At 36.9% G+C, this 16791-nt stretch overlaps 1 long non-coding RNA gene across 1 annotated transcript in view; it reads right to left on the bottom strand.

Annotated features, from left to right (window-relative positions):
• Nucleotides 1–2659: 2659 nt before the first annotated feature.
• The window catches only part of LOC113043164 (uncharacterized), a 19768-nt gene continuing 5636 nt past the window's right edge, over nucleotides 2660–16791 (bottom strand). The window contains exons 3-4 of the long non-coding RNA XR_003275675.1: nucleotides 5290–5354; nucleotides 2660–3081 (exon numbers count right to left, since the gene is read on the bottom strand). This is a non-coding gene — a long non-coding RNA (uncharacterized LOC113043164). The remainder of the gene's footprint in view (nucleotides 3082–5289; nucleotides 5355–16791) is intronic.

The raw sequence follows: 16791 nt of genomic DNA, 5'->3' as shown, positions 1-16791 counted from the left end.
TAAGGCTTATACTGCTGAAACTATAAAAGTGGACCAGACATGTTGCTAGTCTACGGCATTGGAAGGGCGGGTTTGTTGATTAAGTTCGTTTGAGCTCGATTTCAGGAAAAACTGTTTCATCTTTCCCTTTTATAAATACAAAAGTACAGCAATGCTAACATCCTCCGATTACAGTCTCTGTTTCTCAGGCTGTGTGTTTCCTTTTGGAGCTTTAAAGAGTCTCCTAAAGATAAGATATCTCAGTGTCCTCTCCCAATCGTGAGCTGCCGCTAACTATTTATAAACTCTAACAGGGCAGAACAATGAACATAGTTGCTCTCTCCGTTCATTAACGCGCTCATGTGAGGTAATATCACCTGACTCTTTCATCTGGGACAATTGGAATGGACTTCAGGAGAGGTTAAAACTTCCTGTTCTCCAGATCGTTTCCAAGCACCAACCTTGTGCTAAAGATCATCAATCAGAGATGTGAGACCATAACACATGCCATAACACTGTTTATATCTCTCTGTCTTTCTCGCGCTCTTCCCGCTGTCATCTGGATTCCGTCTATTAGCCGTCAGTGATAAACCACAGGCCCACCTGAAAATCTCGCCTCTGCTCTCAGCGTGTTTAGATAACCCACCCCAGGCTAAGTTTCCAGACTAGTCAGTGTGTGTAAAATTGCAACAAAAACACAACGAAACGATATAATTGGCAACAATATCTGATGCAACTCAAGCGCTTATCAAAATAAAATCCCAGCTGTTAAAAACAAACTCACGCAGAAGGTTTGGATCAAATGATCTCCAATGTGGCAAACATTAGAATCAGGTTTTCAGGCTGTTCATGTGCCAGCAAGGATGATGGACTTTTAATTATGAACCAATCAAGAATACTGTAAAAAAAAATAATTTTTTAGCCATGCTAGCTTGTGCAAAACTCACTAGTTGTCTTCCGAAAGATGGACGTACCTACTGCCACAATGCGTGGTTGGTAGTGGTTGGTAGTTGCCAGGGCGTTGCAATGCAGTTGCTAAGGTGCTCTGAGCAGCTTTAGCATGTTGATGTGCAGTTGCTAGGGTATTTGGGGCAATTGCTAAGTGGCTGCTTATTGGACAAAACGCCCATTAAAATTTATAGCACGCTCCTCTACAACCTGCACAATTTAATTTATCATTCATGTTCACAACACAAACGATGATGAGCGAGTTACATTCCAAAGTTTGATATTTTGCTATAGAAGTTTGTTCAGATAACTAAGACTTTGTGAAATAATACTAGTAATGTTTACCTTAGGGGAAAAAAACAAGCTGGATTCATAGAGAGACCACACACACACACACACGACCTCAATTCTTAAATGGCACCATCTATGGGACTGAAGCAGAAGACGGGGCAGGAGATCTGATCTGGGGTCAGGTTTGGACTCATGAGAATGAAACATTCTCTCTCTGTCTTTCACCATGTGGTCTGTGTTTTTCTGTCCATCTCTTTGTGTTTCTCTCAGCTACAGGAACACTGCAGCACAGGCAGTGGGTGGAACTAATCTCATTAAATATGAAAGAACTTCCAATGAACTGAGAAAAGAAAGAGCGAGTGAGAAAGAGAGGAGAGGAGAGGTTACTGAAGGTTGTGTGTGTGCAAATGGTTATGCAGCTCATAAATATCAACACGCTTCTCCAGAGAGTTGCGAGAACTTTCAGTAAGTTTGATGTAATCGTGTATCACTGTGTTTCCTGTTTGGACAGACAGAGGAGGCGGGACTCAAATGACAGGCATCCCACTGGACGAATAGCAACTTGAGATCGACTCGATCTTCCCAATCAGCAGAAGTCTGCTGATTCTGTGTGGTGTGTTGATGGAGAGTCTCAACAGTCCTCTATGACAAGAACATCCTAAAGTCTGTGCTTGGGAAGAAATAAAATCTAAAGACATAATCAGGGGAACTTGGTGTCAGATCATGAAAAACATAATTGTCCTTGATCTTTTGAAATGTACATGTATATTTACTCAAACTGACACTGAACAAACTGTGGGATGTCATCAAACTGCTGGTGTTAGTAGATGTTGCTGCTTTCCATTGCTGCTCACTTGCATAAGATTAACTTTTAGGCCAAATGTTTGCTCATGGTGTTTCAAATGGCTATAACTTTAATTGAAAATAGATTATTTCTAATAACTTTATAATTCCAAAATGCTCTCAGTGTGCGCTTTGATCTTTGCACATTTAGAGCAGGAACAAATACATTACCGTTCTAAGTTTTTTATTTTTTTAAGACATCAATTATTTTATTCATTCATTAATTTTAATTGAGGATGCATTAAATGGATGAAAATTGACAGAAAAAAATAATTTGTAATGTTGCAAAACATCTTTTTTTTTTAGCTTTTCTTCTTGAGTAATTATGCTGAAAATTCAGCCTTGCATTACAGGAATAAACTACATTTTAAAACAGATTATAATAAAAAAAAAACATTGATTCACATTGTAATAATTTCTCCTAATTTTACTGTTTATTTATTTATTTATTAAATAAATGCAGCCTTGGTGAGCAAAAGTTATTCTTATTTTTTTATTAAAATTTTTTTCACCAACCCAAAATGTTTGCATCGTAGTGTACTACAAAAGATTCATTTAAAAAACAACAACAACATTGCTATCGTGTATTCTGCCCAAATCAACCGAAATGATCTCGTATCACTCAAACAAACACATCAGAACACCACAAATTCCACAATTTTTACAGACGTGCAGTTATTTACTTGCGTGATATGAATCTGAAAGCACCGAGAACCATTTACAACAAGCAGAGGCTGATTACATCAGGGAAATGGAAATTAGCCGTATATGGACTCGATGACCAGGATGAGGAAGTTGAATCATGGAAATTTGAAAACATAATTTTACTTGGGTTGGCAAGAGAGGTTCTTACCTAACACCAGAGGAATGCAGAGAGAGAGAGACGCTAGTGACTGAAGCGTGTAGTTTACCATCAGTCTGTCGATTCCTCCAAAATCTGTGACCTTTCACCCTTTCAAGCAGATTAGTTTGATCTCTGGAGCTCCTTATGCTGATGTTTGACCCACGGTTTACAGTTTACTGTTACAGCAAAGGAACAAACAGAAATGAAACAGTTTCTGAGGTTTCCTTGTAGCTGGCCTTGCATCAGGTGAAAAAACTGTTATGCATTTATTTGATTAAAAAATACAGTACAATTATTTTTCTCTTATATATATTCTATTTTAAAAAATCAAAATTTTCCCAGCTGTTGACTGCCACTGTAGGATAGCAATACAATTTGATACTTCAGTGTCCTTCCAAAAAAAATCCCAAAGAGTCAAAACAACATGGTAACATCACAGTACTTTTTGAAACAGCAGTAACCTTTGGATAAACTGTGAAAACTCTTCCATCACAATTAATTTTAGAATCCTTATTGTGTGTCTTAGACATCACAGAGATAGAGCCATGTGTGTGTGGTTATCCCGCAGGTCTCTTCAGGCTTCCTTTTGCATCAGAGCCATCCCGGTGAGCTCCACTTAACAGGTTAAATATTTAATGCTAGCACCGAACTGCCACGTTGAGTTTAGATCCAGACAGCTCTCTATACTATCCACAGAGCCTGCATCATTCAACAACTCTAGTTCCCTCATCTATTCCCTGCAAAAACACACTGCGAGATATAAAGTCGTAGTTACCTTTTTTTTTGTGTGTGGCAGAAACAAACAAACAAAAAAACGTAGAATTGCAAGATAAAAGTTCAGTTCTGAGAAGAAAAAAAGTTGCAAGTAAATGTATGTATAATGATAAAAAGTCACAATTCTTTTTTTTCATGGCAGAAACAGAAAAAAATTAAAAGTGCAATTTTTTATTTCTCCGAATTGTACGAAATAATATTCATTTCAGTTACTTTTTTACTTTAGTTCCTGTGACGTAAACGTAGATATTTGCAGTTGTGTTTATAGTCTTTAACAACAACTTTCTTTTATAACAGCCTCTTTGCAAAGCTGCATCATACTGTGACATAACCATAAAACAATCTGAACTGTATATATTATAATGTTGCATTAAACGTAATGGGAATTTGTTAAATCTGCAGAGTGGCAGGCTCTAAACACGAGGTTTGACAGACTTTGTACACATTGTTCTCCTCAATCAAAGGCCGGTTCTTCTTGTTACTGAATTGTGCAAAAATAAGAAAAGTAATTATGATTCATTTCCAAGGCATTGACAAATCTGTGTTAGATTGCGCAGCGGTTCATAAATTTGGGTAAATGAGTTCTTTTGGTTTTGCTGTGGCCTTCGGTTGGGGGATGCGAGGCATTGTGGGATGCCGGACAGATTTCGTGCTTATATCATGAGGCAAAACTCCTCCACGCTGGGATAACGAGCGCTTTCCTGGTTTGAATTGCACTCGTTATTCATCAACCATGTCACATTCCAGTGCAGTGACATCACAATGAAAGCCTCTCCTCTAGTAATCAGATTCCTGCGGCATAATCTCTCCTTTCCTCTGATCAGTGCAGCTATGTCCATAGAGAGAGGAATGCACGCATGAGATTATTTGCAATAGCTATAATATTATGCAATGCACAGGTTTGTGCCTTCTGAATTGGCATTCAAACAATAAAACCATCAAAGCAGTCAGAAACTGAACATACTTATACAACAAACATCATTGTGAATGATAATGGGGAAAATAGCCAAATAACTAGCCTACTGAAAATATGGGTCATTCTCTCAAATACGAGGTCAGGATGGTTGAGGAATCATTAGAGCATCCTTTGTTTTGTCAGATTCATGAATATGTAGTTATGGAAATGTGTCGGTGTTGGTCTTTTTCTCTCTGAATCAGTGCAGGTTTGAAAGTTTCACGTTCTCTCTCTCACGTCATGGAAGAATTCAGAGGATTTCGCGCATTTCTGGCGCAGGTGAAGTCCTGTCACGAAGCGTTTGGATCATTTGAAAGCACTAGTCTTCCTGGCTTTCTGTTCCTCAGATCTGCTTACACATCCAAACAGGTTTCACGTGAGCAGCGTGCTTTGTGAAACGCAATACTGTGGAAAAACAGTCGAAAGAAGGACAGAAGGAGATTCTGCTTATTGTGTCCAGCTGTTTATCTCTGGAGTTGTTTGTATGTGTGAGGGAGAAGATGATTCGGTATCCTTCTACGAAACTTCAGCCGATTAGAATTCAGATTTTTACAGCATATACAGCCATAAACACAGAATACATGATTTCCTCTTATATTATTCGCCCGTAGCATACAATGAATACACATCTCAAGTGTAGTTTATTGGTACTGACCTCTGCAGCTCATATTAAGAAGGTATGCACCACAATCGAGACTTTTCATCAAGCTGGCAAGGAACCTGGTGAAAGATAAGAAGTTATTGTTGATTATTGTAATACTTGTTACACATTAGCGTCCCCTTGTGGAGATAGTTTTAGTATACTATAACAGTAGGGCTATAGTAGCCTACTGTACACTGTATATTTTTACCATTTTTGTCTTTAATTATTGGTGTTTATCCACTTTATTTATCCACTTGTATTTTTTATCATGTTATTATTTTAAATAATAAACTGCCAAACTGTCATAATTCTAAACACACTGTTTGTTGCACAAATAGTTTTACTGTTTACTACACTTTTTCATCTATAGCGACTTATGAATGAAAACAGCTTACTCCTGCCTTGAAAAGTAAGGTGGATAAAAGCAATTGCATTGATTTCTATCCCATTTTAAATTATAAACAGCAGATGGCGCTATCTGCATGACTACTTTTAAAGTGACATATCAGCTCCTTCTTTTTCACACAGTTGACCCCTGACCTCTTATGCAGTGGATTGAATTTTGACTCAGTTACATTTAAATGCAGTAATGCAATTTCTGTGTGTGTGTGTGTGTGTGTGTGTGTGTGTGTCTCGTGAAATCAATATCTGTATGTGTATTTAGGTCAGGGTTTGGTTGTTGGGAATATAAACCCAAGCAGAGACTTTCTGCTGTTGTCAGCATAGAGAAATGATGTAACACACATTTTTCACAAGATTTGAGTTTTTGGAGATTTTCTCTAAATCACTAACACTTGCTGATGAGATGCGCAAAGCATCTGCAAAGCTAGGTTGTGTGTGTGTGTGTGTGTATGCTTCTTTAAGAGTTAGATGATCCTCATAACAGCATTATTTCATACACCAGAGAGTGAGAGACATCTGCATATGTATCAGATATTTTCTCTAAAGAATCGTTGTTCCAAATCTGTATGACTTTTTTGTGCAATAAAAAATAAAAAATGTGCAAAAACCACACATCACATGGTCTTTTTACCACAAATTCTGTATTTTATTATTTATTTATTTATTTTTGCATTTTTTCCCCAGTACAAAATGTCTAAACATTGTTCAGATAAGGTCTATTTACATAAGAAGCAAGATTGTGAAAAACATGTATTTTTGGAGAATATAGATAACTTCATAGTTTATTGTTTTGGGCATAAAAAAAAAACTTCTTACAGTCTTACATCAGCTGCTGTATTTTGAAGGCTTTATTTGTGCTCACTGCGAGTCATGAGATGAATACATGCAGGTCAAGTGTTCCACATCACTGCAAACAAACACACTGAAAAACATACAGAGCGAGTTCTGAAGAAAATGTAAATGCTGTTTGCTCATGCAGAAGTTGGTGTGTTATGGTCCGTTCAAGGCATTGCTATGTGACTGCTTACTGGCTAAAATTCAAAAGTCAAGAGTCAAAAGTGCTGATATTTCATTAATAGCTGGTACTTTAGATTTAATACAGATATTTCAGTGTGTCATTTTGACACGCAGCAGGAACAAGTACGAGTTTAGATCCTGTTCACCTTTCTCTCTCTGTCTTTACGTTCATGGCACTGATCTAAGGTTTCCTCTTCATGCGAGAAGTTTCCGGAATACATGTTTCCCAGCACGCAGTGCTTCGCTTTGAGGTCAAAGACACTCTGACCACACACCAAGTGATAAAAATCACATTATAAACCACAGAGCACATGCTTTTCCTCTTTCTCTCGCTGCAGTGCTGTACAATTAACACAACAAAAGCAAACTAAAAGGCTTAGTTCACCAAAAAAACTTGCTTAAAATGTACATGCACTCAGGCCGTCCAAGATGTAGATGAGTTTGTGTCTTCATCAGATTTGGAGAATGTAGCATAAAATTATTTACTCACCAATGGATGCTCTAGAGTGAATGGGTGCCGTCAGAATGAGAGTCAAACCATTGATAAAAACATTCACACCACTCCAGTCCATCACCTGACATCTTGTGAAACAGAAAGCTGCATGATTGTAAGAAACACATCCGTCGCATTTTAACATTTTAACTTTAAACGGTTGCTTCTGATTAAAATATGAGTCCATAATCATTAAAAAATGTGTCCTCTCACATCAAAATCCACCCACATATATGTATAGAACAGTTTTTCACTTGTAAACAGTGCTTGATCTGTGTGTATTTCTCTCCTTTTTCAGACGAAATGACTTTCCCACTTTAGAGAAAACTATTTTATGGACGCAGCAGAACACATATTTTAGCCAGAAGCAATGATTTGAAGTTCAAAACGTTTCAATAATTGATTTGTTTTGTATAAATACGCAGTCTTTTTCTTCAAACGATGTTAGCTGATGGACTGGAGTGGTGAGGATTACTGTGGTGATTTTATCAGCTGTTTGGACTCTCATTCTGACGGCACCCATTCACTACAGAGGGTCCAGTGGTGAGCAAGTCATGTAATGCGACATTTCTCCAAATCTCCTAAACAAATTCATCTACATCTTGGATGGCCTGAGGGAGAACTATTCCTTTAATGTTGTGACTGCGGTTGTTGTGTCAGTTGAAAGAGGAAAGTATGTGCTTTATGTGATTTTTTTTCGTTCATATACTTGACCTCAAGTATGAGTCAGACCGGAGCTCTTCCCGCTTCTTGTTTTGCAGCGATTCAGTCACGCAGAAACAGACTCCGCGAGGGGAAGTATGGGAGGAATTCCCTGGGCTTGGCACAAATCTGCCCCTCTAAAGCCCTGCTGTGCAGTTTGGCCTACTTCAGGCCGTGTGGACAGAGCAGGGCCAGAACGCTGAAACCTGTGTTATTCTACAGATGTTTACAGGCTTGCTGGGAAGAGCACAGAGGCCCGGACATACCCGGAATATCTGCCCCCTCAAATCGCTCTGTGTTTAAACACAGAGATTAAGGGAAGCAGGGCAGTAACAACACACCGATTAAGTGCTCAACAATGTTTTAGTGTCAGAACGCCATGCATCGGTCCATGCTTCCTATAAGTTCTAGTAAGCAGCTCAGTGTGCGTAGATCTAATACCAAAAAAACAAGAGCCCTTTCAGTATCATGGACTTCCTACAATGCTTGATTTGCAAATTGTGTTTTCCCTATTGTTTTAGAAGGGTCCTTCTTTAAAATGTAGATTTTTCAGGCTTACATTCAGGCTTCATCTTTAAGTTGTTGAAATGTTTATTCTTTATATTATTTAATAAAAATAAAAAAAGATGACAAATTCACACAATCTCATGATTCTACACCGAATTTTTTTAATGCTAGTTTTATCCCTCTTCTTAAGTAAATGTTGCATGGAATTTTAAGCAGTGTTACCTAAAAATCTTTAGTTGGCAATACTTAAACGTTTGAATATCCCATTGAACTACAACAATTTACAGATGTAGAAACATGTCTGACTTGTTCTAAAATTTAGTTGAATGTTAGTATGTTTGAAATAGTGCACTATGTGTGTGTGTGCCTGGTATTTCCTACATCGTGAGGACCAAATGTCTCAACAAGGATAATACTAGTAATTTTGACCTTGTGGGGAGATTTATTTTTTTGGTCCCCATGAGGAAAACTGATTGTAAATCATACCGAAATTAAGTTTATATATATATTATATATATGTATGTGTGTGTGTGTGATTCAAATGATTCACGATCCCGCTCCGAACTACCGAACTGATTCAAATAATTTGCGATCCCCAAACTGACTCGAATGATTCGCGAACCCGCTTTGAACTCCCGAACTGACTCAAATGATTCGCGAACCCGCTACGAACTCCCGAACTGATTCAAATGATTCGCGAACCCGCTACGAACTCCCGAACTGACTCAAATGATTCGCGAACCCGCTTTGAACTCCCGAACTGACTCAAATGATTCACGAACCCGCTACGAACTCCCGAACTGACTCAAATGATTCGCGAACCCGCTTTGAACTCCCGAACTGACTCAAATGATTCGCGAACCCGCTACGAACTCCCGAACTGATTCAAATGATTCGCGATCCCCAAACTGACTCAAATGATTTGCAAACCCGCTTTGAACTCACGAACTAACTCAAATGATTCGCGATCCCGCTACGAACTTCCGAACTGACTCAAATGATTCGCGAATCCCAAACTGACTCAAATGATTCGCGAACCCGCTTTGAACTCCCGAACTGATTCAAATGATTCGCGAGGCCGCTACGAACTTATAAGCTAAAAAACAAGACCTCAACAGATAGTGATGGTATTGACATGAAAATAATAAAAAACACAATTGATTGCATTATTAAACCATTATATTATATAATTAATTATTCTTTTACAGAAGGAGTTTTTCCAGATAGTATTAAAATTGCTAATGTAATACCTTTTTTTAAAACTGGAGATAAACATATTTTTAATAACAATAGACCAGTATCTCTCCTACCTCAATTTTCCAAAGTGTTTGAAATTTTTTTTTTTTATAAATTAGACAACTTTTTTGAAAAACATGAATTAATAAATGAAAATCAGTACGGATTTAGGTCAAATAGGTCTACAAGTTTGGCTATCGTGAAAATTATTGAAGACATTACAAACGCAATAGATAGAAATAAATACACAATAGGAGTGTTCATTGATTTAAAGAAGGCATTTGACACTATAGATCATCAAATTCTTATTTCTAAATTATATACTTATGGAATTAGAGGAGTTGTACTGGACTGGTTAACTAGCTATTTACAACAATGACAACAATATATTGAGTTTGATTGTTATAGGTCAGAATGTAGGAATATTGAATGTGGACTTCCACAAAGTTCAATTTTAGGACCCAAACCTTTTATTTTATATATAAATGAGATTTGTGAAGTTAAAAGTAAAAAAAAATTACACTATGTATTATTTGCAGACGATACAAATTTATATAGTCCAGCAAAATGACTCGAAAACTTTAGCTAATAATACTGAAGATGAAATGGTTAAACTAAAATTGTGGTTTGATGTAAATAAATTATCTTTAAATTTGAATAAGACAAAGTTTATGCTATTCAGCAATAAAAGAAAGGAGGAAGTCAGCTTATCTATAAACAATGTAAATATTGAGAAGGTGTCTGAAATCAGATTTTAAGGAGTCACTTTAGATGAGAAATTGACGTGGAAAAGTCATATATTGCATGTAAAAAATAAGATGGCAAAAAGCCTATTTATTTTGAATAAGGTTAAATACAGTTTACCGTATAATACAATGAAAATGTTATATTGTTCAATGATTTTGCCTTATTTAAACTATTGTGTAGAAATATGGGGAAATACATATCATAGTAACACTATGCCTTTATTTATTTTACAGAAAAGAGCCATTCGCATTATTTTCAAAGCAGGATATAGAGACCACACAAATCCAGTCTTTATTAGGTCAGGATTATTAAAACATTAAGACATTGTAGGATTACAAACTCTGTTGGTGATGTTCAAAGCTAGAAGTAAAGCTCTTCCACATGACTTACAAAAATTATTTGTTTTTACTTCTGAAGATGGAAATCACAGAAGGCCGTATGACTTTAAACATCTAATAGCACGATCAAACCTGAAACATGTGTTTGTCCGTTGCTGGAGTAAAAGCTTGGAATTCTCTAAGGAAAGATTTAAAAAGTTGTAAAAATATTTTGCCATTTGAAAGGAGTTATAAAAAGAAACAACTTGAATTATATCAAACTCATTTTTGATTTGGATTGTATGTGATCATTGTAAAACGTTTAAACAAATATCAGATATGTTGGAGTTCGGGTGATGGTGGAGGGAACGATACTAATGACATCTGTTAATATATTTTGGGTGATGTTAATGTCATCTATTACTAATTTTAATAATGTTAATGCCATCTACTATTTATGTTTATAAAGGGGGCAGATAAATATAAGAATATTATTCTTCTATCTGCTCCTTTCTGGTCATGGAATTGTAAAGGAAAATTCAAATTAATTGTATGTGTTTTGTACAAATAATGCATTTTCATGAAAAGAATAAAAGAGAAAAGAAGAAATATTCGCGATCCAGCTCCGAACTCCCGAACTGATTCAAATGATTTGCGATCCCCAAACTGACTCAAATGATTCGCTATCCCGCTACGAACTCCCGAACTGACTCAAATGATTCGCGATCCCGCTCCGAACTCCCGAACTGATTCAAATGATTCGCGATCCCCAAACTGACTCAAATGATTCGCGATCCCGCTACAAACTCCCGAACTGACTCAAATAATTTGCGAAGCCGCTCCGAACTCCCGAACTGAATCAAATGATTTGCGATCCCCAAACTGACTCAAATGATTCGCGATCCCGCTCCGAACTCCCAAACTGACTCTAATGATTCGCGATCCCCAAACTGACTCAAATGATTCGCGATACCGCTCCGAACTCCCGAACTGACTCAAAAAAATTCGCGATCACGCTCCGAACTCCCGAACTGATTCAATGATTCGCGATCCCCAAACTGACTCAAATGATTCGCGAACCCGCTACGAACTCCCGAACTGATTCAATTGATTCGCGACCTTGGTCCGAACTCCCGAACTGATTCAAATTATTTGCGATCCCTAAACACTTGCAGTTAACCAAATGAAACAATGCACATTTTAATGCTATAAAAGTGTGCACATCCAGAGAATTAAACAGCAGATGTTCATGTTAACAACTTCTTTAACTTGAGAAAACGCTGCTAATACACATACATTTGTTAATAAAGTAAATAAAACGAAAACATTAATGTTTTAATGCTACTGAATAAAAATAAAAGATCTACTGGAAAGTCTTTGCTCATCATGACAGGACCTGGATCAGTGAGCTGCGTCTGGGGCCGATGACGTCACTTCCAGGGAGGCATGTTGTACACGCCCCCGTCCCTTGACCCCGCCCCCAAGTCAAAACGTGCAGAAAAGTGAAGCGCAAAGGAAAAATGGTAACGCAAGCTCAAATTAGACTGACACGCAAAATAAAGCAGCGTTGCAAATAAATTAATAGATATGACCATGGAAAATATTTATTGCAAAATCATTGTTTCATTTGTTTTGCAATTCTTCATTTTTGTTTGCAAAAAGCAAATGTATTTTCCTCAATACTTTAATTTTCGTTTGCAAAACTTTATTTTCTTTTGCAAAACGTAAATGTTTTGCGTATATATACACCGTTAAGTTGACTCCATAGGAAACTAGTGTGAGTGTGTGTGTGTGTGTGTTGTTAAGATGCATGCAGTGTTCAACCATTACACGTGATTGTGATTTGAAAATGACTAAAAATAGAGATTACAGAACAACAGTAAACATCTGTAACAAATAAGAGTAAGCATCAACATTCTTTTTTGATATTGGTGTTTTATGTTTGTGTGTGTGGTATAGAGTTGAGTATGTTGTTTACTCAATGTTTGTGGTTGTGTGTGTTTGAGGGCAGTGAAGTGCTGAGTATGTAATATGTGGTGTTGTATGCTTGTTGACTTGCATGTGTGAGTTGTGCAATGTTCTGTGGCATTAAAATGCATTTGCAATTTCCCTTTATTTACAAAGCACGTCTGCGGCACATTACGGCTCGAAGAGGTTTTGTTCAATCCTCCACGTGATGCCAACCCACGCCAGGAGCAATTCAGAAGGGAAGCGACAGGATTCACCAGACCATGTGATTTGCCTGTCCTGTTTTTGTTTGTGTGTGTCTGTTTGTTCTATATGGTTGGTTAAATGTTTGTTTTGTCTGGTTTAATTCTGTTTATTCCATTCATACAACTACTGCAATTAAATTCCAATCCTTGTCCTTTTTGGAAATGGAATTTGTGGTGTCATATAACAATGTGTTTTTTTAACTTCAAAGATTAAACTCTCGTCATTCATTTCTGGTCTCCTTATATTTTGAAATTGACAGGATTTTGTGTTTTTTTAATTTTATTTTGGGCAGCTACGGCATCAGTCAAAATAGTAGTAGCAGAAAGCCACTTCTGAAACATGCCGTGGCACAGCTTGTGTACTTTTAATAAAATTAATTAATTAAGTAATTAATGTCAGTGATGGGGACAAAAAAAAAAATTCAAGCATTTGACAAATTTAAATGAAAAATGTGTAAAACAAAATGGCATAACCATTTAATTTTATAAATGGTAAAGTTACAAAATGCCTTTTTACTGAGTTTCTTGATTAGATGAAATCATTATCATTACTACAAATTCAAGCAACATGTTTGTCACAACACAATCTCGTGGCAATTTGTAACTATTTTACATTTTGGAGAATTTGTGGCTTATACATATGAATTTGTACAACCTCGTGCAGTCTGCATATAGTTAAGGATTAAAAGTGGCCTTTCATGCTTACTTTTATCTAAAAATCTTCTTGTAACATAGTTTTCCTCTAATATTGGGTTCGTTTGTTGACATATTTGAAAAATGACCTAGAAGTTACATTTCTATTTTAGTTGTTTCAGAGAACATACTACACAACAAATCACACAAAACCAGGAAAGATGGAAGAAGAATGATGATGTTTGCTAAGATTAATCAAGAGTAAGGTTGAACTACAGACAGATGAAAGTATAGTTACACTAATCCACCAGCCAGACCGGCATAAACTAGCCTAAACCAGAACAAAAATGTATGGTCAAAGTTGGCGTTTTAGGTAATCATGTGAGAGACCGATCTTGGTGACCGGAAGTTGTTTTTTGTAGCTTTCTATTTGATAAAAGACTGAATATAATGCTACCAGCCATTATGTAAGACAGGAACAGTGTGCATTCATAATTATTGACGTTTTCATTGCGCAAGCTGCTGCATTGGTCACGTTCTAGCTTCCTACCGGGAGTCATTTCAATAAACAACACCCTAAAACAGACATTACCGGTCAGCATGGTTCATTTCCAGTCTGGAGATCTTTGAAGTTACACAAATACACACACATACACACTATACACACTATCCCATTACCAGTTTTAAAATTAGTTTAGGAGGAAACAGAAATAGACCAATAACCATAAAGAGCAGGCACCGTGGGAGCATAACCAGCGGAAACGTAAACAGAATTATGGGAAACAGAACTTTCTTTTCTCTATGGGTTTCTGGGTCCAGAGTGTGCTGTAGTCCCACACCCTGATCCAGCACAGTGTGTGTGTGTGTGTTTGTTCAGACATTGTTGAACAAACATTGTTTCTCCACTTCCTCAGTTGTTCTTTTACTGCACTTCTGATGCTTTTGGTGGAAGTGAGTCTCTGCTGACGGCCTAGGCTGGTGCGCTGAACCCATTCCCACGACCTGCTGCCCTTCCTACACACACTCGCACAGTTCACTAAAAGATTGTGCCATTTTTTTTTCTCAAAGCATGGTGTGCAAAAATAGACTCAGATGGGAACAGTGAAAAGTCAGGGATCTCAGGACAAAAATAAAGGGTGCAATACTCCAATAAGCATAAATATATTCTATAAATAATATATCTTAATAATATATTTAAATTATAAATACATTATATACATATCATATACATATTATACAAAAATATATATGACAATTCTTTTTTGTGTGTATCTATCTATCTATATATATATATATATATATATATATATATATATATATATATATATATATATATATATATATATATATATATATATATATATATATGCATAATATATACATAATATATACACTCCTTTCTCTGTGTGTGTGTGTGTACTAGACACTTTTTCTGCAGGGACAGAGAGCTCTCGGATTTCATAAAAAAATATCTTAATATAACTTGTGTTCTGAAGATGAAGGGAGGTGTTACAGGTTTGGATTAGAATTTTCATTTTTGGGAGAACTGACCCTTTAAATATAAATTTGAATTGAATAACCTAATCTCTTCTGTAAGGTATGACAGTACGGATGAACTGACTGTAAGAGGACGAGGCGTGCTGTGCTCTTGGAGGTTAATCCGATGCCACATAAGCGTCTGTAATCAGCTGTCCTATGGGGAACACCGCAATGGAAACTCAAGAGCCAGAACACAAAGTATTAGTGCCAATCAGCTTAATGCCGTGCACCACAAAACCCCTGACGCGTGTACACAGAACCTCTGCTCCCTGGTGCCAGACACACACCAGCATCCCTAACCATCCATCAGGGGTCAGGGGTCAAAAGGGAACAGAATGTCTTTTACTGAAGTGTGTAGTCAGTAAGGACCGAATATACTCAGGTGAGTTCGCACGAGGAACATTCTGAACTCAACATCACTTCCGAAATATCATTCGGCTGGATTGGGACATTACACTGTAGCTTAGCAGCCCGTGTCATAGAGTCACAGCTCAGGTCAGAAATGAGACTGAGACAGGGCACTTTCACATCACAAACACATTCTTAAAGCGATAGTTGACCCCAAAATTCACATTGTGTACACCCTCATGTCATTCCAAAGCCATAAAACCTTATGTATTAATAAAACCCTAATGCAGGGATTCCCAAAAAAAATGGTCAGCCCTTAAAATAAAATAGTTGTTGAAAAATTGCAGAATAAATTTATATTTCAATACTTTAACAACAGACTCATATTTTTACAGTTCTCTGATGTTGGTTAATGGTCACACTGACATCACATGCAGGTAAACAAACACATTAATTGTATTTAACATTTTTACTACTGAATTAACTAGGTTTGTACTAACTCACTATTCACTCTCTATCAACTCACTAATGTAATGTTTAATGCATTTTATGATGTTGACATCAAAACATGGAATATTTTTCTTTTTCTTTGCTCTTTTTATATCAATGGTACATTTAAAACTAATTTGATAAAAAAAATGTAATCTAAAAGTAATCTAAAAAGTAGTCAGATTATATTCCCCAAAATAAGTAACCGAGATTATGTTACTAAGTAAGTAATCTTAATCAAGTAATAAAGTGGGTGATAGCTAGGGAGTGTTGCGTGGCTGTTAGGACATCTCTAGGGTATTTCAGGTCTTCTCAACAAGTCACTCTCTTTTTATTAATAAAGTATCACTAAACAAGATATGAATGAAGCTGAAATCAGAAGCGGTTTACAGGCGTTGCCTGCTGTGACGGATAGTATCTCTCCATTCGGCTCAGAGCTGATTACCTGACACAATAAACAAGCATTTCCTGGATGTACAAGAGCGCCAGAGAGGAAAAGATACAATGGAGCTTTTAATAGATCAGCAGGCAGATGCTGTCCATGGAATAAAACACACTCTCTGTTCCCACTGGCCCCTCAGAACTGCCTGTCCTACATGCGTTTGTAGCAGGGCTGACAAATCATGCCAAAGGGGTTTTGTAGTCCAGAATCTTGTGTTTACTTTAAGAGTTACTGCTATAACAAACTTTGACTTTATCAAATATTCAGTTATTTGATGACTATTGTTGTTATGCATTTGTCAGTGGCCGGCAGGCTGAATCATTATTGAGCATCCTTATGGAAAAGGGAATATATTTTTGTTGTTTGTTTGGCCCTGGAGGGTTCAGAAAGCCTCATCTTGAGAGAAAACACACAGAAGGACGGTTGAAA

Source organism: Carassius auratus, chromosome 25 (assembly GCF_003368295.1).
Source record: "Carassius auratus strain Wakin chromosome 25, ASM336829v1, whole genome shotgun sequence".
NCBI classification, from domain to species: Eukaryota; Metazoa; Chordata; class Actinopteri; order Cypriniformes; family Cyprinidae; genus Carassius; species Carassius auratus.
Note: the sequence above shows the minus strand (reverse complement) of the source record. Positions and strands in the feature narration are given on the sequence as shown.